The following is a 21218-nucleotide window of genomic DNA, read 5'->3' as shown; positions in this document are numbered from 1 at the left end:
CCAACTTGTTATCAACCACCATAAACCACTGGCATCCCAGGTATTTCCCTGTCTTATGCTGATTGGTGGCTGCTAGGGGGCTGCTATGGAACCCCACCTAGCCTGACTGAGTCAGGGACACCTGTCACAGCAGATCTCGCCTGTTATTTGTAGATAAACAACTCAGCAGGGTGGGAATGTGCCTAGGAGTGCTCTGTGGGTCTTTCCAAGGACAAAGGTCATGTCTCTTCCTTGGACAGGCTTTGCTCTGAGGTAGAGGCTGGTTTTTCAGAACACTAGAGGAAGTTGGAAGTCTTCCATGAATGCCTTCTGTGACCCCAATAGTAACCTCCTTTTTTGTGCCTCAATTTCCACATGGGTCAAAGGAGCTGGATAAGATAATCTTCAAGGCCCTATCAACTCTGTACAGAATAGTGTTTGTCCCTAAGATTCCCTCGATTTTTTTTCTTGACATAGATTTTTTTCTAGAAGCAACTTTTCCTTCTTCTCCCAGGGAATTATTAGCCACATGTTTCTGAACTTTTCCACACCACCTTCTCTGGACTCGTCTCACTGAATCTTTGCTTTTTTCTCAGGTCCCTGGTGGCCAGAGCTAGTAAGGTGTTGCCTGCCTGCTCCCTGGGACACACTGATCTTATATTCCCATGGAACTTTTTCCGTGGAGGGGGAATGAAAAAGGTGCCCCCTCTCTTTGAGCATTGGCTCAGTCCTGGGCCCCAGGCTGGGCTCTTTCATTTGTGTTTCATTAAATTTTGAAAGCATCTCAGAGACACAGAGGAGTCAGTTAATATGAGGAAACTGAGGCTCAGAAACCATGGCTTGTGCAATGTCCCAGATTAAGAAAAGGTGAAGCTGGGAATCCAACTACATCTGTTTGGCCTGAAAGCTAGATTTTATCTTTTGCATCATATAACCACCTGGCTTCTTCCTGGAGAAAATTCCTGCCTCAAGGACAGGGGTGGCCAAATATCAGAGAAAGAGGAGAGCACAGAATGTTGATCTGAAGACACAAATACTCCTCAGGAAAACAGGAAAGGGAAAAAGAGACACTCAAGTCTCAGAAACTGCCAATAATCCACTTGAATCCAAGGCTCCTGGCATGTGACATCACACCCAGTCTGCTCCCCACCCAGTTTTGTCAATCTGACTCTTTAGAGAGGATTTTGTACCAAATCCTACAAGAGCCCAAATGGCAGAGTGCAATGTGCCCTCATTTCCATCACAGAGGAGCTGTGGGAATTTGGATAAGCCCCTTCCATGCTCAGAAACCTTGTTTTATTTTCATGAGTAATGAGTGTGAGACTCTGCACCTATCTCAACAGATTATGGTGGGCAGCAAAACTGAACAGGCTTCTCTGACTCAGATGTAAAAACATATTATCCTCTTTCACTCACAGCACCCACACATCTCAAGTATCATCTGTAGAAATACCTGACAGACATTTTTGAATCTCTACCTGTCACCAACTTTGAACAGTTTTTTAAAGCTTCATGAGTATTTCCATATTTTCTAGTCTGTAATTCTCTCCACAGACCTCTCAGTAGGCAGTGTGGCTCCTGTCCTTGGCTGTAGTTCACAGATTTAGAAACTAAGGCTCACCATTTATGGTTCCCAGCTTGTTGAAGGATTGACTTGGAGTTGGAGCCCTCTGTCAACATTTCTCTATCTTCTTGTCATTTGGAGAGAGCAGGCGAGTAAGAATATCTCTACAGCCATCTGTGGCCCAGATGTGCCCAAGACCCTCATCAGCTCCATGTCCCTCCACACCAGCCACATGCCTGAGTTCAAAGCCAGCCTCGGGACTGAGCATAAAGGCTAGCCCACAGGTCAGCCCTCCTGAGGCCACCCACGTTCTGAGGGCTGCTGGTCTTCTTTCCTGTTTTTTTTTTCTTTTTGTGTGTGTACTGGGGACTTAACCTAGGGATGCTTCACCCCTAAGCCCCATTCCCAGCCATGTTTTATATTTTATTTAGAGACAGGGTCTTGCTGAGTTGCTCAGGGCCTCATTAAGTTACTGGGGCTGGCCTCCAGCTTTTGAACCTCCTGCCTCAGCCTCCCAAGCTCTTGGGATGAGAGAATGTGCCACCATACCCATCTCTGAGGATGCATGGACACGTGTAAATGTACCATGACCCCAACTTGAGTGGGATTCACCCACAGAGCACTAGCCTATATAGGCATCTTCCTCCACAGCACACTCCCCATGTCCCCTTCAGTCCCACAAGCTGGGCACCATCCCTGGGGACATGACTGCTGGAAAACTGCCTGCAGAACTGTATGATTTTGGAATTTGTTCTTCGTGGTCATAGGATGCTGGCTTATTTCTGTGTTTTCAATGCCATTTTGAAACTGAGGTGGTTCAGACTTCTTTACAAACAGCCAGTCCTGAATTCAACTTTATTAAGGGCAATTAATCCTGGATTCATTATAAATTTGCCCAGAGGAAGTTATTATACTTTCCCCTTTGATTGAAATTTGGGATTTAAAGATGCTTTCAGGAGTGAAATGGAAATTTCTCTTTTCTCAGAGGGGACCTACCTTGCCAGCAATTGACATTAACCCTGTGTGCTCCTCAGTGGGTTGTACACCAACCTCAGAGCAGACTTTCAGGCCTCCAGCTGAGCTCCCTGTCACCCCCAGAACTGAACAGATCTGCTAATGTCACACTGAATCAGAGGTGCAGGAAGTCTGATGCAGTGGCAGAATCTCATTCAAGCAGGGCACAGTGGTGATCATCTGTCATCCAGGTGGCTCAAGGGCTGAGGCAGGAGGATGGCAATCAAGTTGGAGGCCAGCCTCCACACCTTAGTAAGACAGTGACTCAAAATAAAAACACCAAAGAGAGCGAGGGATACAGCACAATGGTAGAGCATCCCTGGGTTCCCTCCCTAGGACCGCAATCAATGAGAAAAACTGCCACTGAATTTGGTTTACTAATACCAGATTTTTGTGAAAAATTTTGTGTCTATGTTCATGGGGATATTGACCTTGTTTTTTTTTCTGCTTGTAGAATCTTTACCAGATGCTGTTACCAGGATGATGCTGGCTTCATGGGAACATATTAGAAAACATTTCTTCCTCTTTATTTATTTATTTATTTATTTGATAAGAGTTTGAGATGCATTTGGTTTCATTCTTTGTTTTGGCACCAGGATTTGAACCCAGGGGCACTTATCCACGAAGCCCCATCCCCAGCACTTTTTTATATTTTACTGAGAGACAGGGCCTCACTGAGTTGCTTAGGCCCTCGCTTTTGCTGAGGCTGGCCTCTAATTTGTAATCCTCTTGCCTCAGCCTCCCCAGCTGCTGGGATGACAGGAGTGCACCACCTTGCCTGGCTGGTGTTCATTCGTTAAATATATCATAGAATTCAAAATCGAGTCAAGCCATTGGGTCCCGGGCTTTGCTTTTCTTTCTTGGAAATCCCTTGCAGATAGCCATACTTTTTTTTTTTTTTTTTTTTTTTTTTTTTTGTACTGGAGCTTGAACCCAGGGGTGCTTAACTACTGACCTCCATCTCCAGCCCTTTTAATGTTTTATTTTGAGACTAGGTTTCACTATGTTACTGAGGCTGGCCTCCAACTGGACATTCTCCTGCCTCAGCCTCCTGAGCCCTGTGATTACAAGCATGCGGCAATATGCCCAACTGAGAAAAATAACTTCTATTTTGCTTTACCCACCATTGTTTTGAATCTCTCCATTAATGCAGTTATACTAACATTCTAACTAATACAATATTAGATCATCACTTGCACAGCTGTGAGTGTTCAGCTGAGGTTGGAGGCTATGATGACACAAGGGCTCCTGGGGAACCCTGGGTGACTTTCTCCTCCTGAGCAGCAGTACAGAAGGAAAGGCAGGCTTGATCCCAGGCTTGGGGGTTCAAAGATAAGATGGGACAGAGGTCAAGGCAGGCAGGGAGCAAAAGAGTTGGGAACCAAGTGACTGAGGGCCTCAGTCTTGGGCTGGAGAGAAGAGAGGTGGAAGGACTTAAGGTGAAACTTGATGGGAGTGAGAAGCTGAGAGACGGGATAGATGGTTTGTCCAGTGCACGGTTCTGGAAGGTAGTTCTCCATAGGATTATTGGTGTATGTTTCATTGCATTGATCTGGCATTTTAGTACCTATTAGTGGATACAAAATATAATTGAAGCCAGGCACAATGGCATATTCCTGTCATCCCGGTGACTTGGGAGGCTGAGGCAGGAGGATTGTAAGCTGGAGGCCAGCCTCAGCAACTTAGTGAGTCCCTAAGAAACTCAGTGAGACCTTGACTGTAAATAAAACATAAAAAAAGAGTGGGGATGGGGCTCAGTGGTGAAGTGCCTCTGGGTTCAATCCATAGTATAAAACTAAAGAGCATGGATTCAACCGTGTGTGTGCGTGTGCAGGGGGATATCTTCTAGAACTTTCTTTGAATTCATCAGAAGTCTTATCTAGAAGCTTGTTTGTAGACTGTGTACCACGTTCCAAAATTAAAATTAAAATGGTAAATATGTGTTCTCCACCTTCATAATGTAAAGCAGTATAGGGATAGAGGCAAACATTGACTCAATAATGATGTCAATGATTAGAATAAAATAATTAGATTTTAAAGTCAGACTAGAGAGGACAAAGAAATCACATGGGAGTCAGGAGCCCCCACAGCTGGGCTGGATCTCGGGCGTGTCTTCACCCTCCTGTGAACTCACTTATCCCTGGAAGTTCTGTATTTCTCTGGATGCATTTTATTCATCTGCAAAATGGTGCAATGCCATTTGCTTCTGATAAATTCTCACTCATTTATTAAGATTCTGAGTAGGTGCCAGGCATGGTGGCGCACACCTCTAATACCAGCGGCTTTGGAGGCTCAGGCAGGAGGATCGCTAGTTGGAGGCCAGCCTCAGCAACTTAGCAAGTCTCTAAGATTCTTAATGAGACCCTGTCTCTAAATAAAATACAAAATGGGCTGGAGCTGGGGCTCAGTGATTTAGAGCCCCTGGTTTTAATCTTTGGTACCAAATAAACACCCAGAATAATGCTCCTCGGGGCCACCCACCCCCTGGGCTCAGCTCCTCAGCCAGGCAGCAAAACTCTTGGCTCCCTCCTGCAATCACACCCTCAGAGCTAGCTGGAAGAACCTGTTGCCAGGGAAGTCAACCCAGAGACACAGCGGGAAGTGTGTGGGTGGAGCTCTACCGGCAGCTGCGATGAGCACATGCCTGAGCCAATGGAGAGTGGCGGTGTTCCAATATCCTCCAATGGGGCACCGACAGAGGTGGGCTCTTGCCAGCCGCCCTTGTAATGGCCCTTGGTAACCCCTGGGCGGGTGCAGGGTAGTGGCTCCTGCACTGGTTGGGCTCTGGCTGGCACTTTGAAGATGGAGGAGGTGGAGAGCACCACGAAGATGCCGCGCATCGCCTCGCACAGCCACGGGAAGGGGCTGGGCCTCAACGAGAGTGCCCTGGTCAAGCAGGCGGCCTCGGGGCTCCTGGGCCAGGAGAATGCATGAGAGGGATGGCGGGCGGGGCTGGGGGGCGTGGGGACCTTCCTGGCATTCGCCCCGACTCAGTGTCACTTTGGTGCCCGGCGTTGACCCCGGGGGCGCTGCCCACAGAACCACACTGTGGCCCCTTTTGTGTTTATTCCGAGACAGGATCTGGCTGAGCTGCTGACGCTGGCCTCCACATTACAGTCCTCCTGCCTCAGCCTCCAGGTGCCCTGGGATGACAGGCCTGCACCATCGTGCCCTAACTCTAACCATCCTTTTACCAGTAAGTTCTACTTTTGTTAAGTGGCAACTGTACCAAGTCCCTTCAGTTATGGTATTTATTATTATTATTATTATTATTATTATTATTATTTGCAGAAAAAAATGGCCTATCTATAGGCCACCGAGTTTAGTAATGACAGCTGGAGATTTGCACTCCACCACCTCTAAGCTGCTGTACCCTAGAGTCATGGCCCATGGTCTCCCTGGAGGCTGAGCAGCTACAGAAACCTGCAATTTATATGAGCTTGTGACTGTGGCCTTGGAACCTCCTAGTAACAGAAAGGGCCAAAGAAAAGCCTCTGGTTTCTTGTCTATGTCTTTTTTGGAGGGCGGGGGGAGCCCTAAACCCCTGAGCCCCTCCCCAGACCTATTTTGCATTTTATTTAGAGACAAGGTCTCTCTGAGTTGCTCAGGGCCTCACTTTGTCTGAGGCTGGTTTTGAACTGAGATCCTCCTGCCTCAGCCTCCCGAGTCCCTGGGATCACAGGTGTGGGCCACTGTGCCCAGCAGACTTTCCTCTCTCACCTCCACTGTCTGGGCACCCAGAGCTGTGCCTGGAGGGTGCTGGCTCTCAGGGTTGGTTGGACGAGTCTGTGAATTGTTTGGACCAGGGACTGCATTTTTTTCCCCACTGAAACACAGTAATAGTGACCATTTCTCCCCTCTGTGCTGCAGGCATGTGACATCATAGAAGAATTAATTGAAAGCAGGAAAATGGCAGGAAGAGCCTTGCTGTGGGCCGGACCCCTGGGAACTGGAAAGGTGCTTGTGTTCTCGTTGATTTCTGCTGCCCAAGAGGACGATTCTCACGTTGAAGCCAGTTGGAATATGCATCTTAACTAGTCTTTGTTTAGCGACGTGGGTCACATGTGTGTTTAAGAAAGGAATCTGATCTCAACTCATACTTCTAGAATGAAAATCATCCTGGTCAGAGGGAGGGGAAAGTCCTAAGAGGGGTCTGGTCTCTGGGATGGTCCTTGAACTCTTTCAAGTCTCCTTTGCTTGGGAAATGTATCTCTTTTCCTTTTCTTTTCTCTTCTTCTTTTTTTTTTTTTAACCAGTTATTGAACTTGGGGGCAATCAACACTGAGTCACTTCCCATGATTGTAGTTTATTTAGAGCCAGGGTCTTGCTAAAGTTGCTGGGGGTATTGCTATGTTGCTGAGGCTGGCCTCCAACTCGTGATCCTCCTGCCTCAGCCTCCTGAGTGGTAGGATTATAGGCATGCACCACCGCGCCCAACTGAAAATCCATTTCTGTTGGTCGAGGGCCTCGTAAAAAATTGTGACAGGCTGTGGCTGTGGCTCAGTGGTAGAGTGCTCGCCTCGCATGTGCAGGACCCTGGGTTCGATCCTCAGCACCACATAAAAATAAATAAGTGAAATAAAAGTATTGTGTCCAACTGCAACTAAAAAATAAATATTAAAAAAATGAAACAAAGATATTATGTCCATGCACAATTAAAAAAATATATAAAAATCTTCTGTGGCACATTTTTGGAGGGGGAAAATGAGTCAGCCAGTATTTTTTTGAATGCGAAATTTGCCCACCACTATTTTGGCTACATGCATGATTGACAAATAACAGAAACACAATTTTGATCTTCAAGGGGCTTCTAGTGTTTTCTGGGCAGAGAAACAGGAAGTCTCCTGATGGCACAAAATGGCTCAGTTGAGTCTGAGCTTCAAACTGCTGACTGATTATAAATGCTGGAATTGGGCAGAGGGTTTGATAATTCCCCCCGATTTGGGCTTTCCAGGGGACAAAAGAGGACACATGGTGGAGCTTGTTGGGATCTGCAAGGGGATTGGCCAGATCCTCAGGCTTCCCAGAGCTCCTGGTCTGGGCATGGCTTGTTCTCTGGAAGGGCCTCTTGGCACAGGAGAGTAGGAGCCTGCACTCTTGTATGTAAAGAAGTGGGCTCTTACAAGGGGTGGTGGCCCCTGCCTGTCATCTCAGTGACTCTGGAGGCTAAGACAGGAGGATCACATGTTGGAATCCAGCCTCAGCAGTTTCACCAGGCTCTAAGTGACTTAATGTGACCCTGTTCAAAAATAAACAACATAAAGGTCTGGGCTACATCTTGGTGGGTATTGATTGATCAGCTGGGAGGCCTGGGGCAGGCCACTTGACCTTTCAGAAGCAGAAACACAATCATCTGTGAAAAAAGCTTGAATTCTAATTTTGAAGTTGTACATATGGAGTTGCCAGGGTGTGTTTTGTGGTGTCTGATGGTGGATGAAGAAGTTCTGTGTCTGGGGGAAATTTTTTGAGGCTGGAATGCCATACAGTGTGCACTTACAGGAACATTAGCTTGTCCAAGTCGTCTTCCATTTTTGGTGGGGGCGTTACCAAGAATTGAACCCCAAGAATTGAACCCAGGAGCTCTCGACTCCTGAGCCCCATCCTCAGTCCTTTTTACATTTTATTTAGAGACAGGGTCTCACTTAGTTGCTTAGGGCTTCGCTTTTGCTGAGGCTGGCCTCCAACTCTTGATCCTCCTGCCTCAGCCTCCCGAGCTGCTGGGATGACAGGCCTGCGCCACAGCACCAGCATGATAGCTGTTTCCTTCAGTGCTGTTTTACTCAGTGTTATTTGGTACTTTTTGTCTTCCAGTGTTGCTCTTAAGAAGTCTGATTTTCAGGGTTGGAACCTTCCTTTCTGGATGTTTTGGAGGTACTTTTGGATAGGGCGCCCTCCCCTGATTTCCCTTTCTTAATGTCCACAGGGCTTTCTGAGACTCACTGTTTGGTGTCGTTGGTGTGGACAGTCGCCAGCTCTGAACCCCTGAGCTGTGGCCTGTTCCTGTTCTCTGTGTGCTCTTTCTGGAAGTCCAGCTAGGTGAGATTAGCTCTGAAGTGATTTTCAACCTGGGCTGGTTTTGCCCTCCAGAAGATCTTTGCCACTATCTGGAGAGTCGTCTCTTGTGGTTTTGAAAACATGACGGGGGGACTCCAGTGTTAGTGGCCAGCGATGCTGCCAAACAACCTGCACTGCAAGGCTGTACCCAAAAAACAGAGAAAAGACTCTCCTATTTTTTTGGGGGGGGCTTCCAGGGATCAAACTCAGGTGCTTAACCCCTGAGCCCCATCTCCAGCCATTTTTGTATTTATTTTAGAGACAGGGTCTTGCTGAGTTACTCAGGGCCTTGCTAGGTTGCTGAGCCTGGCCTCCAACTAGCCATCCTCCCACCTCAGCCTCCCAAGCTGCTGGGATGACAGGAGTGCACCCCCACACCCAGCTCTCAGTTTCTTAATCCATAAAATACAAGTTAGCAGGCTGGGATTGTGGCTCAGTGGTAGAGGGCTCGCAGAGCATGGACAGGACCCGGGTTTGATCCTCAGCACCACATAAAGATAAAAGCATTGTGTTGTGTCCATCTACACCTAAATCAGTTATATTAATTCCGTCACCTATATCAGTTCAATATTTATTGCTAAGGGGAGGGGTGCTTAACTTTATAATGGCTTGATTTTTGAGAATTTTTTAAGATTTAAGTTCTTCCCCCAATTTAGGGCTGGAACAAAATTAAACTTGTTTCGAAGAAAAAAAAATTTAAAAATAAATATGAATAATGCAACCCTGTTCAAAAATAAACAACATAAAGGTCTGGGATGTGTCTTGGTGGGTAGTGATTGATCAGCTGGGAGGCCTGATAATATTAAAATATTAAAAAAATACAAGTTAGACTTTCAAGATGACAGGCTATGGAAAGATCAGTGAGATATAAAGAGCTCCATAGGAAAGGGTAGGTATATGTGCCTTTCTTCCATGAGTTTCTTTTTTATAATATAGTTTTTTAGTTGTAGTTGGACAGAATACCTTTGTTTTATTTATTTATTATTATGTCACATGGAGGAAGAAACCCAGGGCCCTGCACATGCTAGGCGGGTGCTCCACCACTGAGCCCCAGCCCCAGCCCAGCCCCTTCCATGAGCTTTTAATTGGAGAAAGCTGGACAGAAAAGGAGCCATTCTTAACCAAGTATTGTTTCTATTTGAATGGAAGGGTAATGGTCACCCCTTCAGTATTAGGTGGAAGGAGGCAGGGATGCTGTTCAGTGGCTAGTGGGCACTGTCTTTGACACTGGAAACTGAGAATGGGGAGTTGGGGGCTGTGAAAGAACAGGGAAGAGTCAGGCACAGTGGCTCACAACTGTAAACCCAGCAACATGGGAGGCTGAGGCAGGATGATCTCAACGTGGATGCCAGTCTCAGCAGCTCAGTGAGACCCTGTCTCTAAATAAGGAAAGCTGGGCCTGAGGCTCAGTGGTGGAACAGCTGCCTGGCACATACAAGGCTCTGGGTTCCATTCCCAGGAACATCAAAATAAAACAGATGAGCACTGCCACCTGTGGCCTCCCCTGGGCCTCATGGTGTTGGAATCGCATCCCTCTGTGTTCATTTTCCCTTTGCTATTAGAACACATGCTTTGGGCTTGCCAACTCAGGTGCCTAAGCATTCGGGCAGCGAGGTAAGCAAAGTGACTTGCTCAAGCCCAAGGATGTGGTGCCCTTTCACTAAAAGAGGGCCACTGTGTCCAGACCTGGTTTCTCAACAGAAACCAAATAGTTGGATTTTAACAGGAAAGTTCCTAGGGTTCAAAAAATGGCAAGAGCTATGCACGGTGGAACATGCCTTTAATCCCAGTGGCTGGCTTGGGTTGCTGAGGCAGGAGGATAGCGAGTTTGAGGCCAGCCTCAGCAGAAGCGAGGCCCTCAGAAACTCAGGGAGACCCTGTCTCTAAATAAAATACACAATAGGGCTGGGGATGGGGCTCAGGGGTTGAGGGCCCCTGCGTTCAATCCCCCCCCCACAAAAGCCAAGTTTAAAGGCACATATAAAACTACATGGTCCCAATCAAACCATCCTGTGGGCAGCTTGTTGGCTTCTTGTAATCTAAACAGTATTTTAGTTCGCCAGATGAGGCTGTCCAGCATTAGCACTATTGTGTGCTCAAGACCACCCTAGAAAACAGGGAGAAGATCAGAACTAGAACCAACCTCTGCCCCATGGGCTAGTGGATTTTTCCTGACAGCATTCGCTGATCATCCCCCATGTCGGCTGCTCAGAGCTGAAACCAAACGGGCATTGAAAAGAGGAGCCTTCCCTGGTCCATCTTTGAAGCAGTAGCTTCAGTTGGCCTTGTTCCAGCAGCTTGGGAGGCTGAGGCAGGAGGATCTAATGTTGGAGGCCAGCCTCAGCAACTTAGTGAGGCCCTCAGCATCTCAGGAGGCTCTGCTTGGCCTACACACCTAGGGTCTGACCTCATTCTTATTTCAGAGATGAGGGAGGATGAAATGGCACTCAGAGGCCATGGCATTTCCCAGCCCTGGACCCACTTGAGAGCATATGCTTTCTAAAACTTGGTATTTGATGACATGTCTGTTTCACCAGGTTCTCTTTAGCATCTGCCAACCAAAGTTATGTTACTGAGCATCAATTTATAATTGACCACAGGGCACTGTCAGGGGGAGCTTGTGCAGACCAAGCCACCGCTTACAGATTTGGCCTCATGTATTATCCATTATTTTCTGGCCTTTTAACATAAAATAAAGGTCATGTAATAAATCCTTCCTGATTTGTTAGTGTTGTTTATTTATTTATTTATTTTGGTCCCAGGGATTGAACCAAGGGGCACTTAACACCTGAGCCCCATTCCCCAAACTTATATATTTTATTTAGAGACAGGGTATCACTGAGTTGCCCAGGGTATTGATAAGTGGCTGAGGCTGGCCTCCACCTTGCCATCCTTCTGCCTCAGCCTCCTGAGTCTCAGGAATCACAAGTGTGCAATACCATGTTCAGCCTCTTGAATAAATATTTTTATAGATGGGTTTGAATTATGTTTTCAAGACTGTAAAATGAAAACCTTTCCTTTCTTGCCTCTGTAGACAGCCCTTTCTCTGGCGATTGCACAGGAGCTGGGGAGTAAGGTGCCTTTCTGCTCCTTGGTGGGGAGCAAAGTTTACTTCATGGAGATCAAGAAGACAGAGGTGCTGATGGAGAACTTCCGCAGGGCTATTGGTGAGTATCACATCAGTGTGAAAGATGGCTGTTGCTTCTCCGGTGCTTTGAATCCTTTCATCTTAAAAATGCTCATGTTCTTTTGGTGCTGTTGACAAGACAGGCAACAGTAGCTAGCCATCCAAGCAGCTTAGGAGGATGAGGTAAAAGGAACACAATTTGGAGGCCAGCCTCAGCAACTTACTGAGGCCCTGAGCAACTCAGCAAGACTCTGCCTCTAAATGAAATATAAAAAGGGCTGGGGACAGGGCTCAATGGTCGAAGGCCCCTGGATTCCATCCCTGGTACCCAAATAAATAATAAATAAATAAAAAGACTAAGCAGTCTACTTGGGGAACTTTTGATTTAATGCTGAAGGAAAGAAAACGCAGTAGGAGGGTGCAGCATTTGGAAGTGGGGAGACATCATGGGACCCTGTTTCACCCCCCACAGCCACCTGGTACCCCCGTGGCTGGCACTCTATCTTCCTGTGGTTCCTCTTTGTGGGACTGGCTCTGCCTTTGATCTTCCCCAGCAGGTCCCTGTAAGCACTCAACTATGGGGCAGGCTCTCTCTCTCTCTCTCTCTCTCTCTCTCTCTCTCTCTCTCTCTCTCTCTCTCTCCTTTTGAGACCATGGCTGCTGAGCCACCCCTAGCCCCTGTGTGACACTAATGCTGAACTGAAGAGTTCTAATTCTGAACTTGTGTCTAGAAGCTAAGCTTTGTGTCACATTGAACTTAGGCTTTTTATTTTTATTTTTTGGTACCAGGAATTGAACCCAGGGGCACTTCACCCCTGAGCCCTTTCCCCAGCCCTTTTAATATTTTATTTAGAGACAATGTCTCGCCAAGTTTCCGAAGCTGGCCTCCAACTCTCGATCCTCCTGCCTCAGCCTCCTGAGATGCTGGGATTATACATGTATACAACTGGGTTTTACGTTTAAAAATTTTCTCTCTATTGTTTTTTTTTTCTTCATATCTTCTTTTATTTTCCCTTTTCATGTCCTATTTTTCAGGATCTCACTATGTTTCCCAGGCAATCCTGGAACTCCTGGGTTCAAACCATCCTCTTGCCTCAGTATGCTGAGTAACTATGGCTACAGATGTGTGCTACGGTGCCTGGATTACTTTTCCTTATTTAAACATGTGCCAGTGATTTTATTCAACTCATAAGTTAAACATATGAACCATATTCCAACAGCTCAGAAGGCTGAGGCAGCAGGATAGCAAGTTGGAGGCCAGCCTCAGAAACTTATCCAGACCCTGAGCAACTAAGTGAGACCTTGTCTCTAAATAAAATATAAAAGGGGCTGGGGATGATGCTCCAGGGTTCAGGGCCCCTGAATTCCATTCCTGGTACAAAAAGGAACCAAGAAAAATATGTGACAAGTAAGATATTACTACCTTTCAAATACCTGGATATTAATATTTTAAGAACTTAAATTTAAAAAACACCATTTTTCTGGGATGGGTCAGGGGCTCAGTGGTAGAGCACCCACCTAGCATGTGTGATGCCCTGGGTTGCATCCTCAGCACCATATAAAAATAATTGAAAAAATAAAGAAATTATGTCTATCTACAACTTAAAAAAAAAATTTTTAAACCCCCATTTTTGTGAGACAAAAACCTGATAAAACTGGCCTTCACACAGTTGCTTGTATTTCAATGGCTCAGTGGGAACTGAAATGCTTTAAAATTTGAAAAAGTAGAGGTCACCAGGCACATTTGATGGGAGTGGCCCCTGGAGTGGTGTGGTGGGGGACACAGCAGGGCTTTTGGTGGCAGCAGGTGAGGAGAAATTTCTAGATCCTGCCACAGAATAAAGGGCAAGCTGTGGTCTCCCCTCAGACAGAAGCCTGCTTTTCCCACATCTTTGAATTCCTGCAAAGCTGCAGAGAGAGGGAGAGAGGGTCATCTGTCCCCGTCTGTGCCACTTCCTTGATATGATAAAGTCCCTGTCAGGGACTTAGAAACCTGAGCCAGCAGATGAAACCTGTGTCCTTTGTGCTGTCTTGGCCAGAGACAGTGCCCACAGCCTCTCTCTTGGCCAAAAGCTGGGCCCATGGTCCACTGGGCCTTCCTCTGTCTACTTGTCACCACCAAGAAACTTCTAGACAAATATGAGTGGCTGAGAGTTGGGGATGCTTTTCTTCCTCTCCTGGAGAAATTTAATGTCACTGTCCCCTCACAGTGAGTATGGGCAGGCATTCCATTTGGAGGAATTTCCTCTTTGCAAAATAGAAATGGTTCTATTAAAAAAATCAAAGTAGGCTTAAAAGCCCAGAATTTTCCAAGCTTGATAGAGTTTTCTGATACCTTCATGTTGTCTGGAAAATTTCTTTTTTTTGTACCAGGGATTTAACCCAGGGGCCGTCGACCCCTGAGCACCGTCCCCAGCCTTATTTTGCATTGATTTAGAGACAGAGTCTCCCTGAGTTGCTCAGGGACTCAGTGTTGTGGAGGCTGGCCTCTAACCCATGATCCTCCAGCCTCAGCCTCTGCAGCTACTTGGACTCAAGGTGTGCACAGCTGCTTCGGGCTTTGTTTGGGAAGTTTGTTTTGGGGTTCAGGAGCTGTGAATTTGGTTCATCAAACACAGAATGTGGCTTCCCTGTTGGATGTTTTCCACAAGCCCCAATTATAGGCTCTCAGGTGGATCACAGGCAGAGGAGAGCTGGCCCTTAGCTTCCAGTCTTGAGTGTCCTTGTCCTGGTTGGGTTTCTGGAGAAGAGAAGGCAAGGGATAGGGTGATAAGATAATGCCCCCCTTGAACCGAAGGAAGTGGCCTGAGTGTCTGATCATGTGGCTGTGTGTCTCTGCCTTTGGGATATTTCCATATCAGCTCACAGGGATCCTGATGGCCACCTGCCAGCAGAAGTCTTCTGTGGCCTCCCCATTTGTCGGGAGAGCAGCGACCTTTTTTTTTTTTTTGAGGAGGGGCACCAGGGATTGAACCTGGGGATCCTAACCACGGAGCCACCTCCCAGCCCTGTTTTGAATTTATTTGGAGACAGGGTTTCCCTGAGTTGATCAGGGCCTCACTGAGTTGCTGAGGCTGTCCTGAGCCCTGTCCTCAGCACTGTGGCACGGGCAGGTGGTGTGACCTCTGTGTCCCCCTTTCCTTGGCCTCTGCACTGTTGATGCCATATGGGACACTCAGGATAACACCGTGTAGTATAAAGGGACACCTCGTAAGGACTAGGACATAGGTCCCTTCATAAGGTAGGTCTTTCTTTTTTCATTGCTTCTGTGAGTTGTGTGGTTAAGTCAAGAAATTGTTAATGCCATCTCATCCCCCAAATGACAACCATTGGCCAGCCAGGTACAGTGGAGCATGCCTGTCATCCCAGCCCCTCAGGAGGCTGAGGCAGGAGGATCACAAGGTGGAGATCAGCCTCATCAACTTAGTCAAGGCCCTGAGCAACTCAGTGAGAGCCTGTCTCTAAATAAAATACAAAATGGGCTGGGGATGTGGCTCAGGTATAAGTCACCCCTGGGTTCAAATCCCCAAACTGCCCCCTCACCTCCCCAAAAAGTCGAAGTGGACATAATTTTGTTTTCTTTTTTCTTTCTTTTTCATAATGTTTTTACTCATCCACTGTGTTATGACTGACTCACACTAGCTCTGTACCTCCCCTGCTGCATGGCCAGGTCCCCTGCTGTGGGCTTGGGGAGGTGTTTTACCTGTGGCTCATCACAGCTGTGTGCCCGTGTGTGCAGGTGCCAAGAATCTCATTTCCCCTGTTTTCCAGATCAAGTCTTCAGGCTCAGAAAGAGGCTCCACAGTCATCCTGTGTCCAGTGCTGGCTGAGGGCCAGGGTGACTGCGAGTCCTCTGGTGCTGGGTAACACCTGCATGTCCTCTGAGCTCTCTGGGGCTCAGTTTCTCATCTCTAGACCACTCTCCATCCACCGTAGAATCTCTCCATCTTTCCCCCTTTTATAACTTGATGATTCTTTGATCCTCTGAGGTAGTTTCTTGGTCACAGCTTTATGGAGATCATGAAAATGTCACTTCTTCCAAGGGCTATTTTTCTGTTTCCTAATGGGGCCTTCATCTCAGGAGCTTGGCTCCACAACCTGTCTTTATCTCTTTAATCCCTCATCACATCCTGTCCATCCTGGATTAATGAGGTTCTGAGAAGGTGGCCCCTTCTCAAGAATAACACCTTGAGAAAGTTCTTCTGGAAAATCAACCGAATAAAAGTGCCTGAGGTGAAAAGAGAAAAATTGTCCTCTTCCCTGTAGGAGAGAGGACACAGAAACACAGTGGAAATTTGAGCCATCCATCACTCTGCTTCCACCAGCTTCTCAAAGAAATGAGCCTAACAGAGAAGAGGAAAATTGTCTTCCAAAACAAAGGTGCTACCCACCTCTGATCCCAGCAGCTTGGGAGGCTGAGGCAGGAGGATCGCAAGTTCAAAGCCAGCCTCAGCCAAAGCAAGGCCCTAAGCAACTCAGGGAGACCCTGACTCTAAATAAAATGCCAAACAGGGCTGGGGATGGGGCTTGGTGGTTGAGGGCCCCTGAGCCCAATCCCTGGTACCCCCAGCCCCCCCAAAACTCATGTCCTTCTGGGCAGTTTTTCCACATGGATGAGATACTGGGACAGAAGGACCTCAGGTGTGTTGTGTGGAGTTGTGAAGTGTCTGAGTTTGAAGGAGGCTTATGAATTTTTTGCCTAGGGACTCCCCGATCCTGCTCCTGTTTGCACAGTGCCCCAACGAGGCCAAAGAGGCCAGGTCCTGTTGAGCTTCTGGCAGCTCTCTTGGGGTGCAGTTGTGAACATGATCCACCCATTTTAAGTTTGTGTAACACACATGATTTTGATGCATGACATTGTTTACACTCTCCATCTTAATTCTAGAATATTGTCATGACCTTCCAAGGGACCTCGTTCCCATGAATGTTTAGTCCTGTGAACTGAACCCGTAGTGCTTAAGCAGGGAGCCAGAAGCCTGCCCTTTTTATTTTGATTTGTATTGTTTTGAGAGAGAGTCTCCCATTGCTAAGTTGATGAGGCTGGCCTCCAACTTGGTGATCCTCCTGCCTCAGCCTCTGAGTCCCTGGGATGACAGGTGTGCACTGCTGTGCATGGCCTCTCAGGTCTCTTCCGGAAAGGTGCCTTCCCTCGGGGTCAGGAGGAACTGGAACATGCATCAGGGTGGTCTGAGTCCCCCTTTGTCTGGTTTGGTTTGGTTTTAGCTGAACTCCAGCATTTTTTAAAGTCTGCAGAAGGAGCAAGTGGAGGCCAATGACGTCATCTACATGGAGGCCAACATCGGGGCTGTGAAGGTATGCTCCCCAGGGACAGTGTTACACATGAGGGTCTGCCAGGGGGACAACTGGGTAACTAGGGTGTCACTTTGCTCATTGGTGGTGGGTGGCGGAAGGTCAGCAGCTGTCCCTTTACCTAAGTCACCTTGGATTTCTCTGTCTTCCTCTCCTCATGACTTAAGCAGGCAGAGTGTGCAAGATGCAAACCCTGTCGGGAACAGGGACCAGACAGCCTTTGTCCCTTCCCGCTGCACCAGGCAGCATCTTCCATTTTCCTTTATCTCCCTGGTGTCCCTCCCTGAGTCCTAAACCTGGGGACTGCACCAGGTGGCTCGTCCTCTATCTGCTGCTGCGTCCCATGGTGGCTGCACCTCTCTGGTGCATGGATGAGCCTAAGGCCTCGTGTCACCCATAAATCACCACCTAGAAAAGCCCGGGACCCCGGCTCCAGTGAGTCCCCTGGATGCTCCTTTATCAGGAGTGAAATGAAAGGGGAGAGAATATTCCAGAAAGTCTCAGGTGTGGCCCGGGCGGGTCTGGGAGCCAAAGCGGGGCCCCTGGCTGTGGGGCATAGGCAGAGGTTGCTGTTGGGGGCCCTCGGTGGGCAGCGGAGACCTGGCTGTCACTGAGCTCTGTGTGGTCCCGGTGCCCCATGGCTCTGCTGGCAAAGGCAGAGGCCACGGAGTTCGCCCTGGAGGCCGATGAGGACATGCCCTGCCCAAGGGCGACATGCACAAGAAGAAGGAGGTCATCCAGAATGGGATATTGCATGACCTGGATGTGGCCAACACCAGGCCCCAGGGACAGGCTCTGCTGGGCCAGCGCATGCCCAAGGCCCTGGGAACCAGTTGTCAGGGCCGTGCTGTCCTCCTGAAAGCCCTCTGAGAGGCTCAGCAATGAGCACGACATGAGCTTTGGCCCCTTTGTCCCAATGTCCAGATGCTGTCACCGCTGATCTCTGGGCGTTGTCTGCCCCTGGCCGCCTGCCAGCCTGTTGGGGGCTGCTCTCCACCCCGGGCTGGGGGTTCCTGGCGGGAGCCTTCACAGGGCTTCAGACAGCCTCACGGAGGCTCTGGCCTCTATAGAGCAGGAGCTCCAAATCCTCCAGCTCCCAGCTGGCGCTGCTCTGGGCCCCACTGGACAGAGAGTCAGGTTTGCTCTTCATCCTGAAGGGGCCTCCTCCTCCCCACCAGGAACGGGCTTTCTGCTGGGAATCTGGTTTTTCTTTTAGTCCCTTGGAGCTTTTCCCAGGAGAGGCCAGAGACTCTTGAGATTGGAGTTTCTTCCTTCTTGGCCGGAGGTTTTTTTTTGTTTTTTTTTGTACTGAAGCTTAAACCCCAGGGTGCTTACACATGGAGCCCCATCCGCAGCCCTTTTTATATTTTATTTAGAGACAGGGTCTTGCTGAGTTGCTCAGGACCTCACTAAGTTTCTTAGGCTGGCCTCCAAATTGCGGTCCTCCTATCTCAGCCTCCCAAATTGCCAGGATTTTTAAAGACATGTTCCACCGCGCACAACTCTGCTTGATTCTTGCAGGTCAGGGGAAACCTCAAGGGGATCCCTCTGAGTTCAGAAGCCCCTCATCCCTTCCAGGGGAGTGTGCTGGGCCTGTCCACCTCAGGCCTCCAAGTTGAGTGACATCAGGGACCCACAGGAGGAAGGAGGATGAGCTTTGGTAGCTGCCTTAGAAAGTCCTCTCAGGTACAGGGGGACAAGATGTCCTGTCCATGATGGGCCAGTTGATGAAGCCAAAGAAGACAGAGGTCACAGGTAGGACACATGGCAAAGCCAAAGCCTGGAGCCAAGTTGAAGCCCTTCTCTGACAAGCTCCTGGCTCTGAGCGCCTCCCACTGCGTGGCTCTGGGTCTTCACTCCCTTTAGAAGCCATGGCCACACTGTGTGCTCTGGCCCCACAGAGGTCAGCATCTGCTTCTCTTGAGGTCCCAGAAAGGTGCCGAATTTGACACCAGGGAGTGGGTCTCCCTTGCTCCTTTATGGACTTATTTATTTATTTATTTTTTGATGCCGGTGATTGAACTCGGGGGCCCTCGACCACTGAGCCCCGTCCCAGCACTTTTATTTTTTATTTAGAGACAGGGCCTGGCTGAGTTGCTTAGGCCCTTGCTAGGTTGCTGAGGCTGGCCTCCAACTTGTGATCCTCCTGCCTCAGCCTCTCTGGCTGCTGGAATCACAGGCATGTGCCATCGCGCCTGGCTCTTCCCTAATTTTGTGTCCTTCTCCGGACCATTACCACTTTACTCCCTGAAAATGTAAGTTCAACATGAATCCACTGTTGCCTTGAGGCATTGCAGCAGCCTAAGCTCCTCCATGAGTGGCCAAGAGCAGATCTGTCTCTGAATTCGGTTTTGAGAGCCATGCATCATGGCTCTGGGCGAGGACAGGCCTCAGATACCGGTTCTTTGGGAACAGCTCCATCCTGATGACAGGGGGCGCTGGTTTGGAAGGTGAGGGCTGAGACCTGAGGTGGGCCTGCTGTTCTGTAAGGGCTGATGTTTCTGGGGCCAAGGCTGGGCCTGCTCTGACCCTCCTTGCTCAGGTTTCCTGGGGAGAGGATTCTAACTGCACTTGATGGAAAGCTCATTAACCTAAGCATTGTCATGCACGGCCCCCAAAAGAGCTCCTTGACTGAGTGCAGCAGAGGGGAATTCACATTTGAAAACACATCTCCCTGGAGCTCCCAAATGAGGTGTCTTGGCATCAGGGTCAGGGCTTGATGGGGCAGCTCCTGGTCATTGTGCCCCACACAGCTCCACAAAAGGTGTTTTGTGGCATTTGGGGGCGATGATGCCTGTTTTATTTTTTTTAGATGAGGGTTCAGGGATTCAACTCATGGGCTCTTGACCCTGAGTCCCATCCCCAGCCCTATTCTGTATTTTATTCAGAGACAGGGTCTCAACTGAGTTGCTCAGGGCCTTACCACGCTGTGGAGGCTGGCCTCCAATTTGTGATTCTCCTGCCTCAACCTCCCAGGCTGCTGGGGTTATAGGCGTGTGCCACCACAACTGGCATGATTCTTGTTTACAAATGATGACACCAAACCTGGAATGGGTCCAGTACCCAGCCTTGGGTCAGAAAGCCAGTAGGAGAACCAGGCTGCAGGGTTGGGTCTTGATTGAATTTAGGTGTGGAGAAGAGAGCAGGTGACATTTCCCTCACTGGCTGGGACCCTGTCCAAGGCGAGGTCAACAAGGTGGTGAACAAGTACATCGACCACGGCGTGGCTGAGAGGGTCCCCAGCATGCTGTTTGTGGACGAGGTGCACATGCTGGACATCGAGGGCTTCAACTCCCTGCACTGAGCTCTGGAATCTTCCATTGCCCCCATTGTGATTTTTGCCTCCAATCGAGGCCACTGTGTTATCAGGTAGGTGCTGCCAGCTGCCCCTGCTGCCCGGGTCTGTCCCCTCCCATGATGTCACAAGTCAGGATGGGATGAAGGGAGTGCATGTTGCCCCTGGGAGGAGACAGCAGGGGGACTGAAGGCCGCAGCTGCCGTGTCCCTGATGGGCAGGGTCTCCACGGGCCTCTGAGGCTCGACATTCCCGTGGGGAGCAAAGGCCTGAGGAGGTGGGGCCCCTCTGGTGACCTGAGTGTCAGTTTCCTCACACTGGCATCCAGAGGCCAGCAGAGCCCGTTTCATCTTCAATGAGGACACTGAATGACATTGCACCTTGTCCCTTGGCATAGGTGGGAACACAGATTTGTCTCTGAATTGGTTCTTCTTAGCTCCCCATGACAGCAGCATGCATCCTGCCATGTCACCTACACAGGGTGTGATTTTCATTCCTGTGACTGGCCCTACTGTGGGGTGTCCCTGGTTGTGTTCTTATGTGAACATGGGAAAGTGACATCCATTTATTTTCCTGCATCCCCCAGTCCCTCCCCTCCCTTCCCTTTGTCTCATCCAATTAAATTCTATTCTCTTCTCCCCTATTGTGAGTCAGCATCTGCATGTCAGAGAGGACACTCAGCCTTTGTTTTTTGGAATTGGCTTACTTAAGCAGCACAGTCCTCTCCAGCTCCATCCATTGACCTTCAAATGCCATCATTTCATTCTTCTTTATGGCTGAGTAATATTCCACTGTGTATAGGGACCACAGTTTCTTTATCCGTCCATCTGCTGTGGGGAACCTAGGCTGGTTCTGTAGCTTGTCTACTGTGAGTT

General features: G+C 48.7%; 1 pseudogene; it reads left to right on the top strand.

The window, feature by feature from the left end:
- Window positions 1–5496: 5496 nt before the first annotated feature.
- Window positions 5497–20421, top strand: LOC139703738 (ruvB-like 1; annotated as a pseudogene).
- Window positions 20422–21218: the final 797 nt, after the last annotated feature.

This window comes from Marmota flaviventris, unplaced genomic scaffold (assembly GCF_047511675.1).
Source record: "Marmota flaviventris isolate mMarFla1 unplaced genomic scaffold, mMarFla1.hap1 Scaffold_118, whole genome shotgun sequence".
Taxonomy (NCBI): domain Eukaryota; kingdom Metazoa; phylum Chordata; class Mammalia; order Rodentia; family Sciuridae; genus Marmota; species Marmota flaviventris.
This window is presented reverse-complemented; position numbering and strand designations above follow the sequence as displayed.